Consider the following 26,280-nt stretch of genomic DNA (forward strand, 5'->3'; position numbering starts at 1 on the left):
TAAATATTGCTGGAGTGCAGGATTTCCAGCCTGTGATTTTTGATTTTCATTTTCTCAGGTGATAGACCCAGCAGTGGGTATGATTGATTGACTGGTACGGTAGCTCAACGTTTACCTTTTCAAGGCAACTCCATTGTGCTTTCATTAGTGGCTCTTGCCACGTCCCCCTTAGAATCGAGGGTACGCATTTCTCCACAATCACGTCAGCATTTATTGTTGGCAGAATTTTTTTTGATGGCCATTATGACTGGTGTGAGCTGATAGGTTTTTGTAATTTGGGTTTACATGTCTGTAAAAATTCCTACAATTCATCATTTTTCCACGGCTTTTTCTTTTCTGTTAAAAGAAAAAAGCAAAAAAGTGTGAGTATAATATACCTCTTCAAATATTCTTTTTGGAAGGTTGCACTCTAGAATTTTTTGGTCGATTTTCGACCTCAGTATTTTTTGGAGGTCAGGTGTCATTTACAGAACTGCAATTGGTGAATACTTAGTGACCTTTTGCAGTGGGTTTAAAGCTGCTGTTGTGGGAAACGGCCACAAGGATGCAGCATTTCTCCATTCCCAAATCTGGGTACTAGGGCAGCAGAGCCATTCTAGAAGTCGTTTGTCTAGGTTGTAAATTTGAATGGAATGTGCCAGGAAATCCCCCCATAAGTCTATGTCTCATTACTCCTAGTTCGTTGTTTTAATTTTTTCAATTGGGGTAATGGTTAGAATGTTGCTTGTCCAAGGTGTACACACTCTGGTTCATCTACATATTCTACATACCTATTTATGTAGAGATCCTCTTCCCTTGTAAATTATTACAGTGTTCCGTAATCCTTCCTTGCTATATGGTCGGTCTTTTTGATATATGTATATAATATGTATTTGTATACATATGGTAACGCTAATCTTCATTTATCCATTCCCCCCACCTTTACTTTTAGATAAGCATAGTTCTTTTTTAATAAGTCTGTGATTGACTTTCTGTGTGGAAATATGTTCATTTGTGTCAGTTATTAGATAACGCCTATAAGTGATATCATAGGATATAGGACTTTTGCTTTCCGACTTACCTCATGTTCTGTGATTATCTCCAAGATCATCTATGGGGCCTCAAAGAGCAGTGTTTCATTGTTTTCCATGGCTAGTATTCATTGTGTACATGGACCACTTCTTCTTTATCCTTTCATCTGTAGATGGACATTTTGGTTGCTTCACTGTCTTGTCTATTGTGAATAAGGCTGCAGTGCAGCTTTTGCAGCCCGGGTCTTCTTCATTCTGGTCTTCTCAGGTGAGAGGCCCATTGGTGCGCCTGCTGGATTGACTGGTACCTCAATTTTTCCTTTTAAACGCAGCTCTTTCCTGTTCTCATTATTAGCGTTTAACCCTTTTACATCTCACCAGCAGCTAGAGGGTACACAGTTCTCTAAAACCTCTTCAGCATTTATTGTTTGTAGACTTTTTGCCAATGGTCAGTCGACTGGTGTGAGTTGAAGACTTTTTGTAGATTAGATTGCATGAGTCTAATACTTCCTGAGGCTGAGCTTTTATCCATTTTCCTTTCTTTAAAAAGAGAGTGAGTAAAACTTACCTCTTCATACTGTCTTCTTGAAAATTTTGCCTGTTTTGAATTTTTTTTATCCATTCCCTACCTCAGCACAATTTTGAGGGCAGGTGTCCTTTACAGCCCTGAGTCCTTGTGAATGGTAAGTGACCATTAGCTGTGGGTTAAAAGCTGCTCTTGCGGGATTCGGCCACATGGCGGCAGCATTTCTCCTTTACCAAATCTGGTTACTAGGTCAACAGAGCCTTACTGGAAGTGGTGTTCTAGGTTGTAAATTAGAATGGCATGTGAGAGGAAAACGCCCTTTAATGTATGTCTCATTACTTCTTGTTGTTATTTTTAACTTACGTTTTATTTTTTATCACAGCAAACTTGATTACAATGTTTTGTTTGTTCTAGGTGTGCAAGATGTGGTTCTTTCACACATATACATATATCTATTCTTCTTCGGAGCCTTTTCCCATGTAGGTTATGACACAATGTTGAGTAGTCTTCTCTTGGTATTGCGTAGGTCTTTGGTGATTACATATTTCACAGGTGTTTGTATCTCTCTGTTAACCTCAATACGGTAATGTATCCATTCCTCACACCTTTCTAATTGGTGAACCATAAGTTTTTTTATTGATTCTATGATAGTGTTTCTCTGTGGAAATATCTTTGTTTGTATCATTTTTTAGGTAACCCCTATATATGATATGATAGGATATGTGTCTTTCGCTTTCTCACTTACTCCAAGTTGCGTGATTACTTCTAGACTCATCTACGGTGCTGCAAATGGCATTGTTTCATTTTTTCACTAGCTCATATTCCATCTGTACAGGTAGCAGTTCTTCTTTGTCCACCCATCTGTCGGTGGACTTTTTGGTTACTTCCATATCTTGGCTATTGTAATAGTGTGCAATGCAGATTTGCGTGGCTGTGTCCTTCCAATTCTGTCTTCTTCGTTTATAGGTCCAGGAATAGGTCTGCTGGATCACATGGTAGCTCAATGTTTACTTTTTAAAGGCACCTCTGTTCTGTTCTCCTTAGTGTCTCTTTCCAGGTTACGTCCCACTTAAAGTGGAGGGCATGTATTTCTTCCCAGCACCTTCAGGATTTATTCTTTGTAGTTTTTGCTGATGATTATTCTGAGTGGTGTGAGCTGATACCTCTTTGTGGTTGAATTTGCATGTGTCTCATAATGCGTTGAAATTGAGCTTTAAGACATGATCTTTTTATTTTTCCAGCTGTGATTAGAGCTTATTTCTTCACAGTGTTTTCTTAAAGTATGTGTCACCATTTGTAATATTTTGGCCGTTATCTCCCTCAAGACATTTTGAGGGCAGGTTTCATTTACAGCCCTGCAGTACTTGTTCATATGAAGTGACCATTAGCTCAGGCTTTAAACCTGCTTTTGCAGGTAACGGCCAGAGAGCGGCAGCCTTTCTACGTTTCCCATGCTGGTACTAGGGAAACAGACCTAACGGCCAGTGGTGTTCTTCGGTTATAAATTAGAGTGCAATGTGCCCGGATAAAACCACAAATGTTGATGTCTCCTTGCTTTTGTTTGTTTTTAAATTGAGTTTATATTTATTATTAGAGTAATATTCCATTGTGTACGTGGACCACTTCTTCTTGGTGCATTCCTCGGTTGATGGACATTTTCATTGCTTCCAAGTGCTGGCTATGGTAAATCTTGCTGGCGTACAGGTTTGCCAGCCTGTGACTTTTTGATTCTCATTTTCTCAAGTGATAGGCCAAGCAGTGGTTGTGATTGATTGACTGGTAGCTCAATGTTTCCCTTTTCAAAGCACCTACACTGTGTTTTCATTAGTGGCTCTTTACATGCCCCCCCTTACAACCGAAGGTACGCATTTCTCCACACTCCCTTCACGGTTTATTTTTTGCAGCATTTTTCCTAATGGCCATTCTGACTGCTGTGAGCTGATAGGTTTTTGTAATATGGGTATGCATGTCATTAAAATTTTTTAAATTCGTCATATTCCTACCCCTTTTTCTTTTCTCTTAAAAGAAAAACCCGTGAGTACAATATAGCTCTTGAACTTGTCTTCTTCGAAGCTTGCCCTCTTTTGAATTTTTTGGTCGATTTTTGACCCCAGAAATTTTCTGGAGGGCAGGTATCATTTACAGAACTGCAAGTTGGTGAAAATTTAGTGACCTTTTGCAGTGGGTTCAAAGCTGCTGTTGTGGGAAACGGCCACAAGGAGGTAGCATTTCTCCATTCCCCAATCTGGGTACTAGGGCAGCAGAGCCTTTCTGGAAGTCCTTGTCCTAGGTTGTAAATTAGAATGGAAATTGCCAGGAGAAATCCCCATAAGTTTATGTCTCATTACTTCTTCTTGGTTTTTAAAATTTTTTTAATCTGGGTAAAGTTTAGAATATTGTTTGTCCTAGGTGTACACAATCTGGTTCATTTGTACATTATGTATGTCTATTAATGTACAGATCCTCTTCCCATGTAAAATATTACAGTGTTCCGTCGACCTCCCTTGCTATATGTTCGGTGTTTTTGATACATGTATATAATATGTATTTGTATATGTATGGTAACACTAATGTTCATTTCTCAATTTCCCCCCTCCTTTCCTTTCAGATGAGCATAGTTTGTTTTCTAAGCCTGTGAGTGTCTTTCTCTTTGGAAATATGTTCATCTGTGTCAGTTATTAGATAATGCCATAAGTGATAATATAGGATATAGGTGTTTTGCTTTCCGACCTACTTCATGTTTTGTGATTATCTCCAGGCTCAAGTATGGTTCCTCAAAGAGCAGTGCTTCAATGTTTTCCATGGCTAATATTCCATTGTGTACATGGACCACTTCTTCTTGGTGCATTCCTCTGTCGATGGACATTTTCGTTGCTTCCAAGTGTTGCCTATGGTAAATATTGCTGGAGTGCAGGATTTCCAGCCTGTGATTTTTGATTTTCATTTTCTCAGGTGATAGACCCAGCAGTGGGTATGATTGATTGACTGGTACGGTAGCTCAACGTTTACCTTTTCAAGGCAACTCCATTGTGCTTTCATTAGTGGCTCTTGCCACGTCCCCCTTAGAATCAAGGGTACGCATTTCTCCACAATCACGTCAGCATTTATTGTTGGCAGAATTTTTTTTGATGGCCATTATGACTGGTGTGAGCTGATAGGTTTTTGTAATTTGGGTTTACATGTCTGTAAAAATTCCTACAGTTCAGCATTTTTCCACGGCTTTTTCTTTTCTGTTAAAAGAAAAAAGCAAAAAAGTGTGAGTATAATATACCTCTTCAAATATTCTTTTTGGAAGGTTGCACTCTAGAATTTTTTGGTCGATTTTCGACCTCAGTATTTTTTGGAGGGCAGGTGTCATTTACAGAACTGCAATTGGTGAATATTTAGTGACCTTTTGCAGTGGGTTTAAAGCTGCTGTTGTGGGAAACGGCCACAAGGATGCAGCATTTCTCCATTCCCAAATCTGGGTACTAGGGCAGCAGAGCCATTCTAGAAGTCGTTTGTCTAGGTTGTAAATTTGAATGGAATGTGCCAGGAAAACCCCCCATAAGTCTATGTCTCATTACTCCTAGTTCGTTGTTTTAATTTTTTCAATTGGGGTAATGGTTAGAATGTTGCTTGTCCAAGGTGTACACACTCTGGTTCATCTACATATTCTACATACCTATTTATGTAGAGATCCTCTTCCCTTGTAAATTATTACAGTGTTCCGTAATCCTTCCTTGCTATATGGTCGGTCTTTTTGATATATGTATATAATATGTATTTGTATACATATGGTAACGCTAATCTTCATTTATCCATTCCCCCCAACTTTACTTTTAGATAAGCATAGTTCTTTTTTAATAAGTCTGTGATTGACTTTCTGTGTGGAAATATGTTCATTTGTGTCAGTTATTAGATAACGCCTATAAGTGATATCATAGGATATAGGACTTTTGCTTTCCGACTTACCTCATGTTCTGTGATTATCTCCAAGATCATCTATGGGGCCTCAAAGAGCAGTGTTTCATTGTTTTCCATGGCTAGTATTCATTGTGTACATGGACCACTTCTTCTTTATCCTTTCATCTGTAGATGGACATTTTGGTTGCTTCACTGTCTTGTCTATTGTGAATAAGGCTGCAGTGCAGCTTTTGCAGCCCGGGTCTTCTTCATTCTGGTCTTCTCAGGTGAGAGGCCCATTGGTGCGCCTGCTGGATTGACTGGTACCTCAATTTTTCCTTTTAAACGCAGCTCTTTCCTGTTCTCATTATTAGCGTTTAACCCTTTTACATCTCACCAGCAGCTAGAGGGTACACAGTTCTCTAAAACCTCTTCAGCATTTATTGTTTGTAGACTTTTTGCCAATGGTCAGTCGACTGGTGTGAGTTGAAGACTTTTTGTAGATTAGATTGCATGAGTCTAATACTTCCTGAGGCTGAGCTTTTATCCATTTTCCTTTCTTTAAAAAGAGAGTGAGTAAAACTTACCTCTTCATACTGTCTTCTTGAAAATTTTGCCTGTTTTGAATTTTTTTTATCCATTCCCTACCTCAGCACAATTTTGAGGGCAGGTGTCCTTTACAGCCCTGAGTCCTTGTGAATGGTAAGTGACCATTAGCTGTGGGTTAAAAGCTGCTCTTGCGGGAATCGGCCACATGGCGGCAGCATTTCTCCTTTACCAAATCTGGTTACTAGGTCAACAGAGCCTTACTGGAAGTGGTGTTCTAGGTTGTAAATTAGAATGGCATGTGAGAGGAAAACGCCCTTTAATGTATGTCTCATTACTTCTTGTTGTTATTTTTAACTTACGTTTTATTTTTTATCACAGCAAACTTGATTACAATGTTTTGTTTGTTCTAGGTGTGCAAGATGTGGTTCTTTCACACATATACATATATCTATTCTTCTTCGGAGCCTTTTCCCATGTAGGTTATGACACAATGTTGAGTAGTCTTCTCTTGGTATTGCGTAGGTCTTTGGTGATTACATATTTCACAGGTGTTTGTATCTCTCTGTTAACCTCAATACGGTAATGTATCCATTCCTCACACCTTTCTAATTGGTGAACCATAAGTTTTTTTATTGATTCTATGATAGTGTTTCTCTGTGGAAATATCTTTGTTTGTATCATTTTTTAGGTAACCCCTATATATGATATGATAGGATATGTGTCTTTCGCTTTCTCACTTACTCCAAGTTGCGTGATTACTTCTAGACTCATCTACGGTGCTGCAAATGGCATTGTTTCATTTTTTCACTAGCTCATATTCCATCTGTACAGGTAGCAGTTCTTCTTTGTCCACCCATCTGTCGGTGGACTTTTTGGTTACTTCCATATCTTGGCTATTGTAATAGTGTGCAATGCAGATTTGCGTGGCTGTGTCCTTCCAATTCTGTCTTCTTCGTTTATAGGTCCAGGAATAGGTCTGCTGGATCACATGGTAGCTCAATGTTTACTTTTTAAAGGCACCTCTGTTCTGTTCTCCTTAGTGGCTCTTTCCAGGTTACGTCCCACTTAAAGTGGAGGGCATGTATTTCTTCCCAGCACCTTCAGGATTTATTCTTTGTAGTTTTTGCTGATGATTATTCTGAGTGGTGTGAGCTGATACCTCTTTGTGGTTGAATTTGCATGTGTCTCATAATGCGTTGAAATTGAGCTTTAAGACATGATCTTTTTATTTTTCCAGCTGTGATTAGAGCTTATTTCTTCACAGTGTTTTCTTAAAGTATGTGTCACCATTTGTAATATTTTGGCCGTTATCTCCCTCAAGACATTTTGAGGGCAGGTTTCATTTACAGCCCTGCAGTACTTGTTCATATGAAGTGACCATTAGTTCAGGCTTTAAACCTGCTTTTGCAGGTAACGGCCAGAGAGCGGCAGCCTTTCTACGTTTCCCATGCTGGTACTAGGGAAACAGACCTAACGGCCAGTGGTGTTCTTCGGTTATAAATTAGAGTGCAATGTGCCCGGATAAAACCACAAATGTTGATGTCTCCTTGCTTTTGTTTGTTTTTAAATTGAGTTTATATTTATTATTAGAGTAATATTCCATTGTGTACGTGGACCACTTCTTCTTGGTGCATTCCTCGGTTGATGGACATTTTCATTGCTTCCAAGTGCTGGCTATGGTAAATCTTGCTGGCGTACAGGTTTGCCAGCCTGTGACTTTTTGATTCTCATTTTCTCAAGTGATAGGCCAAGCAGTGGTTGTGATTGATTGACTGGTAGCTCAATGTTTCCCTTTTCAAAGCACCTACACTGTGTTTTCATTAGTGGCTCTTTACATGCCCCCCCTTACAACCGAAGGTACGCATTTCTCCACACTCCCTTCACGGTTTATTTTTTGCAGCATTTTTCCTAATGGCCATTCTGACTGCTGTGAGCTGATAGGTTTTTGTAATATGGGTATGCATGTCATTAAAATTTTTTAAATTCGTCATATTCCTACCCCTTTTTCTTTTCTCTTAAAAGAAAAACCCGTGAGTACAATATAGCTCTTGAACTTGTCTTCTTCGAAGCTTGCCCTCTTTTGAATTTTTTGGTCGATTTTTGACCCCAGAAATTTTCTGGAGGGCAGGTATCATTTACAGAACTGCAAGTTGGTGAAAATTTAGTGACCTTTTGCAGTGGGTTCAAAGCTGCTGTTGTGGGAAACGGCCACAAGGAGGTAGCATTTCTCCATTCCCCAATCTGGGTACTAGGGCAGCAGAGCCTTTCTGGAAGTCCTTGTCCTAGGTTGTAAATTAGAATGGAAATTGCCAGGAGAAATCCCCATAAGTTTATGTCTCATTACTTCTTCTTGGTTTTTAAAATTTTTTTAATCTGGGTAAAGTTTAGAATATTGTTTGTCCTAGGTGTACACAATCTGGTTCATTTGTACATTATGTATGTCTATTAATGTACAGATCCTCTTCCCATGTAAAATATTACAGTGTTCCGTCGACCTCCCTTGCTATATGTTCGGTGTTTTTGATACATGTATATAATATGTATTTGTATATGTATGGTAACACTAATGTTCATTTCTCAATTTCCCCCCTCCTTTCCTTTCAGATGAGCATAGTTTGTTTTCTAAGCCTGTGAGTGTCTTTCTCTTTGGAAATATGTTCATCTGTGTCAGTTATTAGATAATGCCATAAGTGATAATATAGGATATAGGTGTTTTGCTTTCCGACCTACTTCATGTTTTGTGATTATCTCCAGGCTCAAGTATGGTTCCTCAAAGAGCAGTGCTTCAATGTTTTCCATGGCTAATATTCCATTGTGTACATGGACCACTTCTTCTTGGTGCATTCCTCTGTCGATGGACATTTTCGTTGCTTCCAAGTGTTGCCTATGGTAAATATTGCTGGAGTGCAGGATTTCCAGCCTGTGATTTTTGATTTTCATTTTCTCAGGTGATAGACCCAGCAGTGGGTATGATTGATTGACTGGTACGGTAGCTCAACGTTTACCTTTTCAAGGCAACTCCATTGTGCTTTCATTAGTGGCTCTTGCCACGTCCCCCTTAGAATCAAGGGTACGCATTTCTCCACAATCACGTCAGCATTTATTGTTGGCAGAATTTTTTTTGATGGCCATTATGACTGGTGTGAGCTGATAGGTTTTTGTAATTTGGGTTTACATGTCTGTAAAAATTCCTACAATTCATCATTTTTCCACGGCCTTTTCTTTTCTGTTAAAAGAAAAAAGCAAAAAAGTGTGAGTATAATATACCTCTTCAAATATTCTTTTTGGAAGGTTGCACTCTAGAATTTTTTGGTCGATTTTCGACCTCAGTATTTTTTGGAGGTCAGGTGTCATTTACAGAACTGCAATTGGTGAATATTTAGTGACCTTTTGCAGTGGGTTTAAAGCTGCTGTTGTGGGAAACGGCCACAAGGATGCAGCATTTCTCCATTCCCAAATCTGGGTACTAGGGCAGCAGAGCCATTCTAGAAGTCGTTTGTCTAGGTTGTAAATTTGAATGGAATGTGCCAGGAAAACCCCCCATAAGTCTATGTCTCATTACTCCTAGTTCGTTGTTTTAATTTTTTCAATTGGGGTAATGGTTAGAATGTTGCTTGTCCAAGGTGTACACACTCTGGTTCATCTACATATTCTACATACCTATTTATGTAGAGATCCTCTTCCCTTGTAAATTATTACAGTGTTCCGTAATCCTTCCTTGCTATATGGTCGGTCTTTTTGATATATGTATATAATATGTATTTGTATACATATGGTAACGCTAATCTTCATTTATCCATTCCCCCCAACTTTACTTTTAGATAAGCATAGTTCTTTTTTAATAAGTCTGTGATTGACTTTCTGTGTGGAAATATGTTCATTTGTGTCAGTTATTAGATAACGCCTATAAGTGATATCATAGGATATAGGACTTTTGCTTTCCGACTTACCTCATGTTCTGTGATTATCTCCAAGATCATCTATGGGGCCTCAAAGAGCAGTGTTTCATTGTTTTCCATGGCTAGTATTCATTGTGTACATGGACCACTTCTTCTTTATCCTTTCATCTGTAGATGGACATTTTGGTTGCTTCACTGTCTTGTCTATTGTGAATAAGGCTGCAGTGCAGCTTTTGCAGCCCGGGTCTTCTTCATTCTGGTCTTCTCAGGTGAGAGGCCCATTGGTGCGCCTGCTGGATTGACTGGTACCTCAATTTTTCCTTTTAAACGCAGCTCTTTCCTGTTCTCATTATTAGCGTTTAACCCTTTTACATCTCACCAGCAGCTAGAGGGTACACAGTTCTCTAAAACCTCTTCAGCATTTATTGTTTGTAGACTTTTTGCCAATGGTCAGTCGACTGGTGTGAGTTGAAGACTTTTTGTAGATTAGATTGCATGAGTCTAATACTTCCTGAGGCTGAGCTTTTATCCATTTTCCTTTCTTTAAAAAGAGAGTGAGTAAAACTTACCTCTTCATACTGTCTTCTTGAAAATTTTGCCTGTTTTGAATTTTTTTTATCCATTCCCTACCTCAGCACAATTTTGAGGGCAGGTGTCCTTTACAGCCCTGAGTCCTTGTGAATGGTAAGTGACCATTAGCTGTGGGTTAAAAGCTGCTCTTGCGGGATTCGGCCACATGGCGGCAGCATTTCTCCTTTACCAAATCTGGTTACTAGGTCAACAGAGCCTTACTGGAAGTGGTGTTCTAGGTTGTAAATTAGAATGGCATGTGAGAGGAAAACGCCCTTTAATGTATGTCTCATTACTTCTTGTTGTTATTTTTAACTTACGTTTTATTTTTTATCACAGCAAACTTGATTACAATGTTTTGTTTGTTCTAGGTGTGCAAGATGTGGTTCTTTCACACATATACATATATCTATTCTTCTTCGGAGCCTTTTCCCATGTAGGTTATGACACAATGTTGAGTAGTCTTCTCTTGGTATTGCGTAGGTCTTTGGTGATTACATATTTCACAGGTGTTTGTATCTCTCTGTTAACCTCAATACGGTAATGTATCCATTCCTCACACCTTTCTAATTGGTGAACCATAAGTTTTTTTATTGATTCTATGATAGTGTTTCTCTGTGGAAATATCTTTGTTTGTATCATTTTTTAGGTAACCCCTATATATGATATGATAGGATATGTGTCTTTCGCTTTCTCACTTACTCCAAGTTGCGTGATTACTTCTAGACTCATCTACGGTGCTGCAAATGGCATTGTTTCATTTTTTCACTAGCTCATATTCCATCTGTACAGGTAGCAGTTCTTCTTTGTCCACCCATCTGTCGGTGGACTTTTTGGTTACTTCCATATCTTGGCTATTGTAATAGTGTGCAATGCAGATTTGCGTGGCTGTGTCCTTCCAATTCTGTCTTCTTCGTTTATAGGTCCAGGAATAGGTCTGCTGGATCACATGGTAGCTCAATGTTTACTTTTTAAAGGCACCTCTGTTCTGTTCTCCTTAGTGTCTCTTTCCAGGTTACGTCCCACTTAAAGTGGAGGGCATGTATTTCTTCCCAGCACCTTCAGGATTTATTCTTTGTAGTTTTTGCTGATGATTATTCTGAGTGGTGTGAGCTGATACCTCTTTGTGGTTGAATTTGCATGTGTCTCATAATGCGTTGAAATTGAGCTTTAAGACATGATCTTTTTATTTTTCCAGCTGTGATTAGAGCTTATTTCTTCACAGTGTTTTCTTAAAGTATGTGTCACCATTTGTAATATTTTGGCCGTTATCTCCCTCAAGACATTTTGAGGGCAGGTTTCATTTACAGCCCTGCAGTACTTGTTCATATGAAGTGACCATTAGCTCAGGCTTTAAACCTGCTTTTGCAGGTAACGGCCAGAGAGCGGCAGCCTTTCTACGTTTCCCATGCTGGTACTAGGGAAACAGACCTAACGGCCAGTGGTGTTCTTCGGTTATAAATTAGAGTGCAATGTGCCCGGATAAAACCACAAATGTTGATGTCTCCTTGCTTTTGTTTGTTTTTAAATTGAGTTTATATTTATTATTAGAGTAATATTCCATTGTGTACGTGGACCACTTCTTCTTGGTGCATTCCTCGGTTGATGGACATTTTCATTGCTTCCAAGTGCTGGCTATGGTAAATCTTGCTGGCGTACAGGTTTGCCAGCCTGTGACTTTTTGATTCTCATTTTCTCAAGTGATAGGCCAAGCAGTGGTTGTGATTGATTGACTGGTAGCTCAATGTTTCCCTTTTCAAAGCACCTACACTGTGTTTTCATTAGTGGCTCTTTACATGCCCCCCCTTACAACCGAAGGTACGCATTTCTCCACACTCCCTTCACGGTTTATTTTTTGCAGCATTTTTCCTAATGGCCATTCTGACTGCTGTGAGCTGATAGGTTTTTGTAATATGGGTATGCATGTCATTAAAATTTTTTAAATTCGTCATATTCCTACCCCTTTTTCTTTTCTCTTAAAAGAAAAACCCGTGAGTACAATATAGCTCTTGAACTTGTCTTCTTCGAAGCTTGCCCTCTTTTGAATTTTTTGGTCGATTTTTGACCCCAGAAATTTTCTGGAGGGCAGGTATCATTTACAGAACTGCAAGTTGGTGAAAATTTAGTGACCTTTTGCAGTGGGTTCAAAGCTGCTGTTGTGGGAAACGGCCACAAGGAGGTAGCATTTCTCCATTCCCCAATCTGGGTACTAGGGCAGCAGAGCCTTTCTGGAAGTCCTTGTCCTAGGTTGTAAATTAGAATGGAAATTGCCAGGAGAAATCCCCATAAGTTTATGTCTCATTACTTCTTCTTGGTTTTTAAAATTTTTTTAATCTGGGTAAAGTTTAGAATATTGTTTGTCCTAGGTGTACACAATCTGGTTCATTTGTACATTATGTATGTCTATTAATGTACAGATCCTCTTCCCATGTAAAATATTACAGTGTTCCGTCGACCTCCCTTGCTATATGTTCGGTGTTTTTGATACATGTATATAATATGTATTTGTATATGTATGGTAACACTAATGTTCATTTCTCAATTTCCCCCCTCCTTTCCTTTCAGATGAGCATAGTTTGTTTTCTAAGCCTGTGAGTGTCTTTCTCTTTGGAAATATGTTCATCTGTGTCAGTTATTAGATAATGCCATAAGTGATAATATAGGATATAGGTGTTTTGCTTTCCGACCTACTTCATGTTTTGTGATTATCTCCAGGCTCAAGTATGGTTCCTCAAAGAGCAGTGCTTCAATGTTTTCCATGGCTAATATTCCATTGTGTACATGGACCACTTCTTCTTGGTGCATTCCTCTGTCGATGGACATTTTCGTTGCTTCCAAGTGTTGCCTATGGTAAATATTGCTGGAGTGCAGGATTTCCAGCCTGTGATTTTTGATTTTCATTTTCTCAGGTGATAGACCCAGCAGTGGGTATGATTGATTGACTGGTACGGTAGCTCAACGTTTACCTTTTCAAGGCAACTCCATTGTGCTTTCATTAGTGGCTCTTGCCACGTCCCCCTTAGAATCAAGGGTACGCATTTCTCCACAATCACGTCAGCATTTATTGTTGGCAGAATTTTTTTTGATGGCCATTATGACTGGTGTGAGCTGATAGGTTTTTGTAATTTGGGTTTACATGTCTGTAAAAATTCCTACAGTTCAGCATTTTTCCACGGCTTTTTCTTTTCTGTTAAAAGAAAAAAGCAAAAAAGTGTGAGTATAATATACCTCTTCAAATATTCTTTTTGGAAGGTTGCACTCTAGAATTTTTTGGTCGATTTTCGACCTCAGTATTTTTTGGAGGGCAGGTGTCATTTACAGAACTGCAATTGGTGAATATTTAGTGACCTTTTGCAGTGGGTTTAAAGCTGCTGTTGTGGGAAACGGCCACAAGGATGCAGCATTTCTCCATTCCCAAATCTGGGTACTAGGGCAGCAGAGCCATTCTAGAAGTCGTTTGTCTAGGTTGTAAATTTGAATGGAATGTGCCAGGAAAACCCCCCATAAGTCTATGTCTCATTACTCCTAGTTCGTTGTTTTAATTTTTTCAATTGGGGTAATGGTTAGAATGTTGCTTGTCCAAGGTGTACACACTCTGGTTCATCTACATATTCTACATACCTATTTATGTAGAGATCCTCTTCCCTTGTAAATTATTACAGTGTTCCGTAATCCTTCCTTGCTATATGGTCGGTCTTTTTGATATATGTATATAATATGTATTTGTATACATATGGTAACGCTAATCTTCATTTATCCATTCCCCCCAACTTTACTTTTAGATAAGCATAGTTCTTTTTTAATAAGTCTGTGATTGACTTTCTGTGTGGAAATATGTTCATTTGTGTCAGTTATTAGATAACGCCTATAAGTGATATCATAGGATATAGGACTTTTGCTTTCCGACTTACCTCATGTTCTGTGATTATCTCCAAGATCATCTATGGGGCCTCAAAGAGCAGTGTTTCATTGTTTTCCATGGCTAGTATTCATTGTGTACATGGACCACTTCTTCTTTATCCTTTCATCTGTAGATGGACATTTTGGTTGCTTCACTGTCTTGTCTATTGTGAATAAGGCTGCAGTGCAGCTTTTGCAGCCCGGGTCTTCTTCATTCTGGTCTTCTCAGGTGAGAGGCCCATTGGTGCGCCTGCTGGATTGACTGGTACCTCAATTTTTCCTTTTAAACGCAGCTCTTTCCTGTTCTCATTATTAGCGTTTAACCCTTTTACATCTCACCAGCAGCTAGAGGGTACACAGTTCTCTAAAACCTCTTCAGCATTTATTGTTTGTAGACTTTTTGCCAATGGTCAGTCGACTGGTGTGAGTTGAAGACTTTTTGTAGATTAGATTGCATGAGTCTAATACTTCCTGAGGCTGAGCTTTTATCCATTTTCCTTTCTTTAAAAAGAGAGTGAGTAAAACTTACCTCTTCATACTGTCTTCTTGAAAATTTTGCCTGTTTTGAATTTTTTTTATCCATTCCCTACCTCAGCACAATTTTGAGGGCAGGTGTCCTTTACAGCCCTGAGTCCTTGTGAATGGTAAGTGACCATTAGCTGTGGGTTAAAAGCTGCTCTTGCGGGAATCGGCCACATGGCGGCAGCATTTCTCCTTTACCAAATCTGGTTACTAGGTCAACAGAGCCTTACTGGAAGTGGTGTTCTAGGTTGTAAATTAGAATGGCATGTGAGAGGAAAACGCCCTTTAATGTATGTCTCATTACTTCTTGTTGTTATTTTTAACTTACGTTTTATTTTTTATCACAGCAAACTTGATTACAATGTTTTGTTTGTTCTAGGTGTGCAAGATGTGGTTCTTTCACACATATACATATATCTATTCTTCTTCGGAGCCTTTTCCCATGTAGGTTATGACACAATGTTGAGTAGTCTTCTCTTGGTATTGCGTAGGTCTTTGGTGATTACATATTTCACAGGTGTTTGTATCTCTCTGTTAACCTCAATACGGTAATGTATCCATTCCTCACACCTTTCTAATTGGTGAACCATAAGTTTTTTTATTGATTCTATGATAGTGTTTCTCTGTGGAAATATCTTTGTTTGTATCATTTTTTAGGTAACCCCTATATATGATATGATAGGATATGTGTCTTTCGCTTTCTCACTTACTCCAAGTTGCGTGATTACTTCTAGACTCATCTACGGTGCTGCAAATGGCATTGTTTCATTTTTTCACTAGCTCATATTCCATCTGTACAGGTAGCAGTTCTTCTTTGTCCACCCATCTGTCGGTGGACTTTTTGGTTACTTCCATATCTTGGCTATTGTAATAGTGTGCAATGCAGATTTGCGTGGCTGTGTCCTTCCAATTCTGTCTTCTTCGTTTATAGGTCCAGGAATAGGTCTGCTGGATCACATGGTAGCTCAATGTTTACTTTTTAAAGGCACCTCTGTTCTGTTCTCCTTAGTGGCTCTTTCCAGGTTACGTCCCACTTAAAGTGGAGGGCATGTATTTCTTCCCAGCACCTTCAGGATTTATTCTTTGTAGTTTTTGCTGATGATTATTCTGAGTGGTGTGAGCTGATACCTCTTTGTGGTTGAATTTGCATGTGTCTCATAATGCGTTGAAATTGAGCTTTAAGACATGATCTTTTTATTTTTCCAGCTGTGATTAGAGCTTATTTCTTCACAGTGTTTTCTTAAAGTATGTGTCACCATTTGTAATATTTTGGCCGTTATCTCCCTCAAGACATTTTGAGGGCAGGTTTCATTTACAGCCCTGCAGTACTTGTTCATATGAAGTGACCATTAGTTCAGGCTTTAAACCTGCTTTTGCAGGTAACGGCCAGAGAGCGGCAGCCTTTCTACGTTTCCCATGCTGGTACTAGGGAAACAGACCTAACGGCCAGTGGTGTTCTTCGGTTATAAATTAGAGTGCAATGTGCCCGGATAAAACCACAAATGTTGATGTCTCCTTGCTTTTGTTTGTTTTTAAATTGAGTTTATATTTATTATTAGAGTAATATTCCATTGTGTACGTGGACCACTTCTTCTTGGTGCATTCCTCGGTTGATGGACATTTTCATTGCTTCCAAGTGCTGGCTATGGTAAATCTTGCTGGCGTACAGGTTTGCCAGCCTGTGACTTTTTGATTCTCATTTTCTCAAGTGATAGGCCAAGCAGTGGTTGTGATTGATTGACTGGTAGCTCAATGTTTCCCTTTTCAAAGCACCTACACTGTGTTTTCATTAGTGGCTCTTTACATGCCCCCCCTTACAACCGAAGGTACGCATTTCTCCACACTCCCTTCACGGTTTATTTTTTGCAGCATTTTTCCTAATGGCCATTCTGACTGCTGTGAGCTGATAGGTTTTTGTAATATGGGTATGCATGTCATTAAAATTTTTTAAATTCGTCATATTCCTACCCCTTTTTCTTTTCTCTTAAAAGAAAAACCCGTGAGTACAATATAGCTCTTGAACTTGTCTTCTTCGAAGCTTGCCCTCTTTTGAATTTTTTGGTCGATTTTTGACCCCAGAAATTTTCTGGAGGGCAGGTATCATTTACAGAACTGCAAGTTGGTGAAAATTTAGTGACCTTTTGCAGTGGGTTCAAAGCTGCTGTTGTGGGAAACGGCCACAAGGAGGTAGCATTTCTCCATTCCCCAATCTGGGTACTAGGGCAGCAGAGCCTTTCTGGAAGTCCTTGTCCTAGGTTGTAAATTAGAATGGAAATTGCCAGGAGAAATCCCCATAAGTTTATGTCTCATTACTTCTTCTTGGTTTTTAAAATTTTTTTAATCTGGGTAAAGTTTAGAATATTGTTTGTCCTAGGTGTACACAATCTGGTTCATTTGTACATTATGTATGTCTATTAATGTACAGATCCTCTTCCCATGTAAAATATTACAGTGTTCCGTCGACCTCCCTTGCTATATGTTCGGTGTTTTTGATACATGTATATAATATGTATTTGTATATGTATGGTAACACTAATGTTCATTTCTCAATTTCCCCCCTCCTTTCCTTTCAGATGAGCATAGTTTGTTTTCTAAGCCTGTGAGTGTCTTTCTCTTTGGAAATATGTTCATCTGTGTCAGTTATTAGATAATGCCATAAGTGATAATATAGGATATAGGTGTTTTGCTTTCCGACCTACTTCATGTTTTGTGATTATCTCCAGGCTCAAGTATGGTTCCTCAAAGAGCAGTGCTTCAATGTTTTCCATGGCTAATATTCCATTGTGTACATGGACCACTTCTTCTTGGTGCATTCCTCTGTCGATGGACATTTTCGTTGCTTCCAAGTGTTGCCTATGGTAAATATTGCTGGAGTGCAGGATTTCCAGCCTGTGATTTTTGATTTTCATTTTCTCAGGTGATAGACCCAGCAGTGGGTATGATTGATTGACTGGTACGGTAGCTCAACGTTTACCTTTTCAAGGCAACTCCATTGTGCTTTCATTAGTGGCTCTTGCCACGTCCCCCTTAGAATCAAGGGTACGCATTTCTCCACAATCACGTCAGCATTTATTGTTGGCAGAATTTTTTTTGATGGCCATTATGACTGGTGTGAGCTGATAGGTTTTTGTAATTTGGGTTTACATGTCTGTAAAAATTCCTACAATTCATCATTTTTCCACGGCCTTTTCTTTTCTGTTAAAAGAAAAAAGCAAAAAAGTGTGAGTATAATATACCTCTTCAAATATTCTTTTTGGAAGGTTGCACTCTAGAATTTTTTGGTCGATTTTCGACCTCAGTATTTTTTGGAGGTCAGGTGTCATTTACAGAACTGCAATTGGTGAATATTTAGTGACCTTTTGCAGTGGGTTTAAAGCTGCTGTTGTGGGAAACGGCCACAAGGATGCAGCATTTCTCCATTCCCAAATCTGGGTACTAGGGCAGCAGAGCCATTCTAGAAGTCGTTTGTCTAGGTTGTAAATTTGAATGGAATGTGCCAGGAAAACCCCCCATAAGTCTATGTCTCATTACTCCTAGTTCGTTGTTTTAATTTTTTCAATTGGGGTAATGGTTAGAATGTTGCTTGTCCAAGGTGTACACACTCTGGTTCATCTACATATTCTACATACCTATTTATGTAGAGATCCTCTTCCCTTGTAAATTATTACAGTGTTCCGTAATCCTTCCTTGCTATATGGTCGGTCTTTTTGATATATGTATATAATATGTATTTGTATACATATGGTAACGCTAATCTTCATTTATCCATTCCCCCCAACTTTACTTTTAGATAAGCATAGTTCTTTTTTAATAAGTCTGTGATTGACTTTCTGTGTGGAAATATGTTCATTTGTGTCAGTTATTAGATAACGCCTATAAGTGATATCATAGGATATAGGACTTTTGCTTTCCGACTTACCTCATGTTCTGTGATTATCTCCAAGATCATCTATGGGGCCTCAAAGAGCAGTGTTTCATTGTTTTCCATGGCTAGTATTCATTGTGTACATGGACCACTTCTTCTTTATCCTTTCATCTGTAGATGGACATTTTGGTTGCTTCACTGTCTTGTCTATTGTGAATAAGGCTGCAGTGCAGCTTTTGCAGCCCGGGTCTTCTTCATTCTGGTCTTCTCAGGTGAGAGGCCCATTGGTGCGCCTGCTGGATTGACTGGTACCTCAATTTTTCCTTTTAAACGCAGCTCTTTCCTGTTCTCATTATTAGCGTTTAACCCTTTTACATCTCACCAGCAGCTAGAGGGTACACAGTTCTCTAAAACCTCTTCAGCATTTATTGTTTGTAGACTTTTTGCCAATGGTCAGTCGACTGGTGTGAGTTGAAGACTTTTTGTAGATTAGATTGCATGAGTCTAATACTTCCTGAGGCTGAGCTTTTATCCATTTTCCTTTCTTTAAAAAGAGAGTGAGTAAAACTTACCTCTTCATACTGTCTTCTTGAAAATTTTGCCTGTTTTGAATTTTTTTTATCCATTCCCTACCTCAGCACAATTTTGAGGGCAGGTGTCCTTTACAGCCCTGAGTCCTTGTGAATGGTAAGTGACCATTAGCTGTGGGTTAAAAGCTGCTCTTGCGGGAATCGGCGACATGGCGGCAGCATTTCTCCTTTACCAAATCTGGTTACTAGGTCAACAGAGCCTTACTGGAAGTGGTGTTCTAGGTTGTAAATTAGAATGGCATGTGAGAGGAAAACGCCCTTTAATGTATGTCTCATTACTTCTTGTTGTTATTTTTAACTTACGTTTTATTTTTTATCACAGCAAACTTGATTACAATGTTTTGTTTGTTCTAGGTGTGCAAGATGTGGTTCTTTCACACATATACATATATCTATTCTTCTTCGGAGCCTTTTCCCATGTAGGTTATGACACAATGTTGAGTAGTCTTCTCTTGGTATTGCGTAGGTCTTTGGTGATTACATATTTCACAGGTGTTTGTATCTCTCTGTTAACCTCAATACGGTAATGTATCCATTCCTCACACCTTTCTAATTGGTGAACCATAAGTTTTTTTATTGATTCTATGATAGTGTTTCTCTGTGGAAATATCTTTGTTTGTATCATTTTTTAGGTAACCCCTATATATGATATGATAGGATATGTGTCTTTCGCTTTCTCACTTACTCCAAGTTGCGTGATTACTTCTAGACTCATCTACGGTGCTGCAAATGGCATTGTTTCATTTTTTCACTAGCTCATATTCCATCTGTACAGGTAGCAGTTCTTCTTTGTCCACCCATCTGTCGGTGGACTTTTTGGTTACTTCCATATCTTGGCTATTGTAATAGTGTGCAATGCAGATTTGCGTGGCTGTGTCCTTCCAATTCTGTCTTCTTAGTTTATAGGTCCAGGAATAGGTCTGCTGGATCACATGGTAGCTCAATGTTTACTTTTTAAAGGCACCTCTGTTCTGTTCTCCTTAGTGGCTCTTTCCAGGTTACGTCCCACTTAAAGTGGAGGGCATGTATTTCTTCCCAGCACCTTCAGGATTTATTCTTTGTAGTTTTTGCTGATGATTATTCTGAGTGGTGTGAGCTGATACCTCTTTGTGGTTGAATTTGCATGTGTCTCATAATGCGTTGAAATTGAGCTTTAAGACATGATCTTTTTATTTTTCCAGCTGTGATTAGAGCTTATTTCTTCACAGTGTTTTCTTAAAGTATGTGTCACCATTTGTAATATTTTGGCCGTTATCTCCCTCAAGACATTTTGAGGGCAGGTTTCATTTACAGCCCTGCAGTACTTGTTCATATGAAGTGACCATTAGCTCAGGCTTTAAACCTGCTTTTGCAGGTAACGGCCAGAGAGCGGCAGCCTTTCTACGTTTCCCATGCTGGTACTAGGGAAACAGACCTAACGGCCAGTGGTGTTCTTCGGTTATAAATTAGAGTGCAATGTGCCCGGATAAAACCACAAATGTTGATGTCTCCTTGCTTTTGTTTGTTTTTAAATTGAGTTTATATTTATTATTAGAGTAATATTCCATTGTGTACGTGGACCACTTCTTCTTGGTGCATTCCTCGGTTGATGGACATTTTCATTGCTTCCAAGTGCTGGCTATGGTAAATCTTGCTGGCGTACAGGTTTGCCAGCCTGTGACTTTTTGATTCTCATTTTCTCAAGTGATAGGCCAAGCAGTGGTTGTGATTGATTGACTGGTAGCTCAATGTTTCCCTTTTCAAAGCACCTACACTGTGTTTTCATTAGTGGCTCTTTACATGCCCCCCCTTACAACCGAAGGTACGCATTTCTCCACACTCCCTTCACGGTTTATTTTTTGCAGCATTTTTCCTAATGGCCATTCTGACTGCTGTGAGCTGATAGGTTTTTGTAATATGGGTATGCATGTCATTAAAATTTTTTAAATTCGTCATATTCCTACCCCTTTTTCTTTCCTCTTAAAAGAAAAACCCGTGAGTACAATATAGCTCTTGAACTTGTCTTCTTCGAAGCTTGCCCTCTTTTGAATTTTTTGGTCGATTTTTGACCCCAGAAATTTTCTGGAGGGCAGGTATCATTTACAGAACTGCAAGTTGGTGAAAATTTAGTGACCTTTTGCAGTGGGTTCAAAGCTGCTGTTGTGGGAAACGGCCACAAGGAGGTAGCATTTCTCCATTCCCCAATCTGGGTACTAGGGCAGCAGAGCCTTTCTGGAAGTCCTTGTCCTAGGTTGTAAATTGGAATGGAAATTGCCAGGAGAAATCCCCATAAGTTTATGTCTCATTACTTCTTCTTGGTTTTTAAAATTTTTTTAATCTGGGTAAAGTTTAGAATATTGTTTGTCCTAGGTGTACACAATCTGGTTCATTTGTACATTATGTATGTCTATTAATGTACAGATCCTCTTCCCATGTAAAATATTACAGTGTTCCGTCGACCTCCCTTGCTATATGTTCGGTGTTTTTGATACATGTATATAATATGTATTTGTATATGTATGGTAACACTAATGTTCATTTCTCAATTTCCCCCCTCCTTTCCTTTCAGATGAGCATAGTTTGTTTTCTAAGCCTGTGAGTGTCTTTCTCTTTGGAAATATGTTCATCTGTGTCAGTTATTAGATAATGCCATAAGTGATAATATAGGATATAGGTGTTTTGCTTTCCGACCTACTTCATGTTTTGTGATTATCTCCAGGCTCAAGTATGGTTCCTCAAAGAGCAGTGCTTCAATGTTTTCCATGGCTAATATTCCATTGTGTACATGGACCACTTCTTCTTGGTGCATTCCTCTGTCGATGGACATTTTCGTTGCTTCCAAGTGTTGCCTATGGTAAATATTGCTGGAGTGCAGGATTTCCAGCCTGTGATTTTTGATTTTCATTTTCTCAGGTGATAGACCCAGCAGTGGGTATGATTGATTGACTGGTACGGTAGCTCAACGTTTACCTTTTCAAGGCAACTCCATTGTGCTTTCATTAGTGGCTCTTGCCACGTCCCCCTTAGAATCAAGGGTACGCATTTCTCCACAATCACGTCAGCATTTATTGTTGGCAGAATTTTTTTTGATGGCCATTATGACTGGTGTGAGCTGATAGGTTTTTGTAATTTGGGTTTACATGTCTGTAAAAATTCCTACAATTCATCATTTTTCCACGGCTTTTTCTTTTCTGTTAAAAGAAAAAAGCAAAAAAGTGTGAGTATAATATACCTCTTCAAATATTCTTTTTGGAAGGTTGCACTCTAGAATTTTTTGGTCGATTTTCGACCTCAGTATTTTTTGGAGGTCAGGTGTCATTTACAGAACTGCAATTGGTGAATATTTAGTGACCTTTTGCAGTGGGTTTAAAGCTGCTGTTGTGGGAAACGGCCACAAGGATGCAGCATTTCTCCATTCCCAAATCTGGGTACTAGGGCAGCAGAGCCATTCTAGAAGTCGTTTGTCTAGGTTGTAAATTTGAATGGAATGTGCCAGGAAAACCCTCCATAAGTCTATGTCTCATTACTCCTAGTTCGTTGTTTTAATTTTTTCAATTGGGGTAATGGTTAGAATGTTGCTTGTCCAAGGTGTACACACTCTGGTTCATCTACATATTCTACATACCTATTTATGTAGAGATCCTCTTCCCTTGTAAATTATTACAGTGTTCCGTAATCCTTCCTTGCTATATGGTCGGTCTTTTTGATATATGTATATAATATGTATTTGTATACATATGGTAACGCTAATCTTCATTTATCCATTCCCCCCACCTTTACTTTTAGATAAGCATAGTTCTTTTTTAATAAGTCTGTGATTGACTTTCTGTGTGGAAATATGTTCATTTGTGTCAGTTATTAGATAACGCCTATAAGTGATATCATAGGATATAGGACTTTTGCTTTCCGACTTACCTCATGTTCTGTGATTATCTCCAAGATCATCTATGGGGCCTCAAAGAGCAGTGTTTCATTGTTTTCCATGGCTAGTATTCATTGTGTACATGGACCACTTCTTCTTTATCCTTTCATCTGTAGATGGACATTTTGGTTGCTTCACTGTCTTGTCTATTGTGAATAAGGCTGCAGTGCAGCTTTTGCAGCCCGGGTCTTCTTCATTCTGGTCTTCTCAGGTGAGAGGCCCATTGGTGCGCTTGCTGGATTGACTGGTACCTCAATTTTTCCTTTTAAACGCAGCTCTTTCCTGTTCTCATTATTAGCGTTTAACCCTTTTACATCTCACCAGCAGCTAGAGGGTACACAGTTCTCTAAAACCTCTTCAGCATTTATTGTTTGTAGACTTTTTGCCAATGGTCAGTCGACTGGTGTGAGTTGAAGACTTTTTGTAGATTAGATTGCATGAGTCTAATACTTCCTGAGGCTGAGCTTTTATCCATTTTCCTTTCTTTAAAAAGAGAGTGAGTAAAACTTACCTCTTCATACTGTCTTCTTGAAAATTTTGCCTGTTTTGAATTTTTTTTATCCATTCCCTACCTCAGCACAATTTTGAGGGCAGGTGTCCTTTACAGCCCTGAGTCCTTGTGAATGGTAAGTGACCATTAGCTGTGGGTTAAAAGCTGCTCTTGCGGGAATCGGCCACATGGCGGCAGCATTTCTCCTTTACCAAATCTGGTTACTAGGTCAACAGAGCCTTACTGGAAGTGGTGTTCTAGGTTGTAAATTAGAATGGCATGTGAGAGGAAAACGCCCTTTAATGTATGTCTCATTACTTCTTGTTGTTATTTTTAACTTACGTTTTATTTTTTATCACAGCAAACTTGATTACAATGTTTTGTTTGTTCTAGGTGTGCAAGATGTGGTTCTTTCACACATATACATATATCTATTCTTCTTCGGAGCCTTTTCCCATGTAGGTTATGACACAATGTTGAGTAGTCTTCTCTTGGTATTGCGTAGGTCTTTGGTGATTACATATTTCACAGGTGTTTGTATCTCTCTGTTAACCTCAATACGGTAATGTATCCATTCCTCACACCTTTCTAATTGGTGAACCATAAGTTTTTTTATTGATTCTATGATAGTGTTTCTCTGTGGAAATATCTTTGTTTGTATCATTTTTTAGGTAACCCCTATATATGATATGATAGGATATGTGTCTTTCGCTTTCTCACTTACTCCAAGTTGCGTGATTACTTCTAGACTCATCTACGGTGCTGCAAATGGCATTGTTTCATTTTTTCACTAGCTCATATTCCATCTGTACAGGTAGCAGTTCTTCTTTGTCCACCCATCTGTCGGTGGACTTTTTGGTTACTTCCATATCTTGGCTATTGTAATAGTGTGCAATGCAGATTTGCGTGGCTGTGTCCTTCCAATTCTGTCTTCTTCGTTTATAGGTCCAGGAATAGGTCTGCTGGATCACATGGTAGCTCAATGTTTACTTTTTAAAGGCACCTCTGTTCTGTTCTCCTTAGTGGCTCTTTCCAGGTTACGTCCCACTTAAAGTGGAGGGCATGTATTTCTTCCCAGCACCTTCAGGATTTATTCTTTGTAGTTTTTGCTGATGATTATTCTGAGTGGTGTGAGCTGATACCTCTTTGTGGTTGAATTTGCATGTGTCTCATAATGCGTTGAAATTGAGCTTTAAGACATGATCTTTTTATTTTTCCAGCTGTGATTAGAGCTTATTTCTTCACAGTGTTTTCTTAAAGTATGTGTCACCATTTGTAATATTTTGGCCGTTATCTCCCTCAAGACATTTTGAGGGCAGGTTTCATTTACAGCCCTGCAGTACTTGTTCATATGAAGTGACCATTAGCTCAGGCTTTAAACCTGCTTTTGCAGGTAACGGCCAGAGAGCGGCAGCCTTTCTACGTTTCCCATGCTGGTACTAGGGAAACAGACCTACCGGCCAGTGGTGTTCTTCGGTTATAAATTAGAGTGCAATGTGCCCGGATAAAACCACAAATGTTGATGTCTCCTTGCTTTTGTTTGTTTTTAAATTGAGTTTATATTTATTATTAGAGTAATATTCCATTGTGTACGTGGACCACTTCTTCTTGGTGCATTCCTCGGTTGATGGACATTTTCATTGCTTCCAAGTGCTGGCTATGGTAAATCTTGCTGGCGTACAGGTTTGCCAGCCTGTGACTTTTTGATTCTCATTTTCTCAAGTGATAGGCCAAGCAGTGGTTGTGATTGATTGACTGGTAGCTCAATGTTTCCCTTTTCAAAGCACCTACACTGTGTTTTCATTAGTGGCTCTTTACATGCCCCCCCTTACAACCGAAGGTACGCATTTCTCCACACTCCCTTCACGGTTTATTTTTTGCAGCATTTTTCCTAATGGCCATTCTGACTGCTGTGAGCTGATAGGTTTTTGTAATATGGGTATGCATGTCATTAAAATTTTTTAAATTCGTCATATTCCTACCCCTTTTTCTTTCCTCTTAAAAGAAAAACCCGTGAGTACAATATAGCTCTTGAACTTGTCTTCTTCGAAGCTTGCCCTCTTTTGAATTTTTTGGTCGATTTTTGACCCCAGAAATTTTCTGGAGGGCAGGTATCATTTACAGAACTGCAAGTTGGTGAAAATTTAGTGACCTTTTGCAGTGGGTTCAAAGCTGCTGTTGTGGGAAACGGCCACAAGGAGGTAGCATTTCTCCATTCCCCAATCTGGGTACTAGGGCAGCAGAGCCTTTCTGGAAGTCCTTGTCCTAGGTTGTAAATTAGAATGGAAATTGCCAGGAGAAATCCCCATAAGTTTATGTCTCATTACTTCTTCTTGGTTTTTAAAATTTTTTTAATCTGGGTAAAGTTTAGAATATTGTTTGTCCTAGGTGTACACAATCTGGTTCATTTGTACATTATGTATGTCTATTAATGTACAGATCCTCTTCCCATGTAAAATATTACAGTGTTCCGTCGACCTCCCTTGCTATATGTTCGGTGTTTTTGATACATGTATATAATATGTATTTGTATATGTATGGTAACACTAATGTTCATTTCTCAATTTCCCCCC

The sequence above is a fragment of the Balaenoptera physalus genome (assembly GCF_965194825.1).
Source record: "Balaenoptera physalus genome assembly, chromosome: 9".
Lineage (NCBI taxonomy): Eukaryota > Metazoa > Chordata > Mammalia > Artiodactyla > Balaenopteridae > Balaenoptera > Balaenoptera physalus.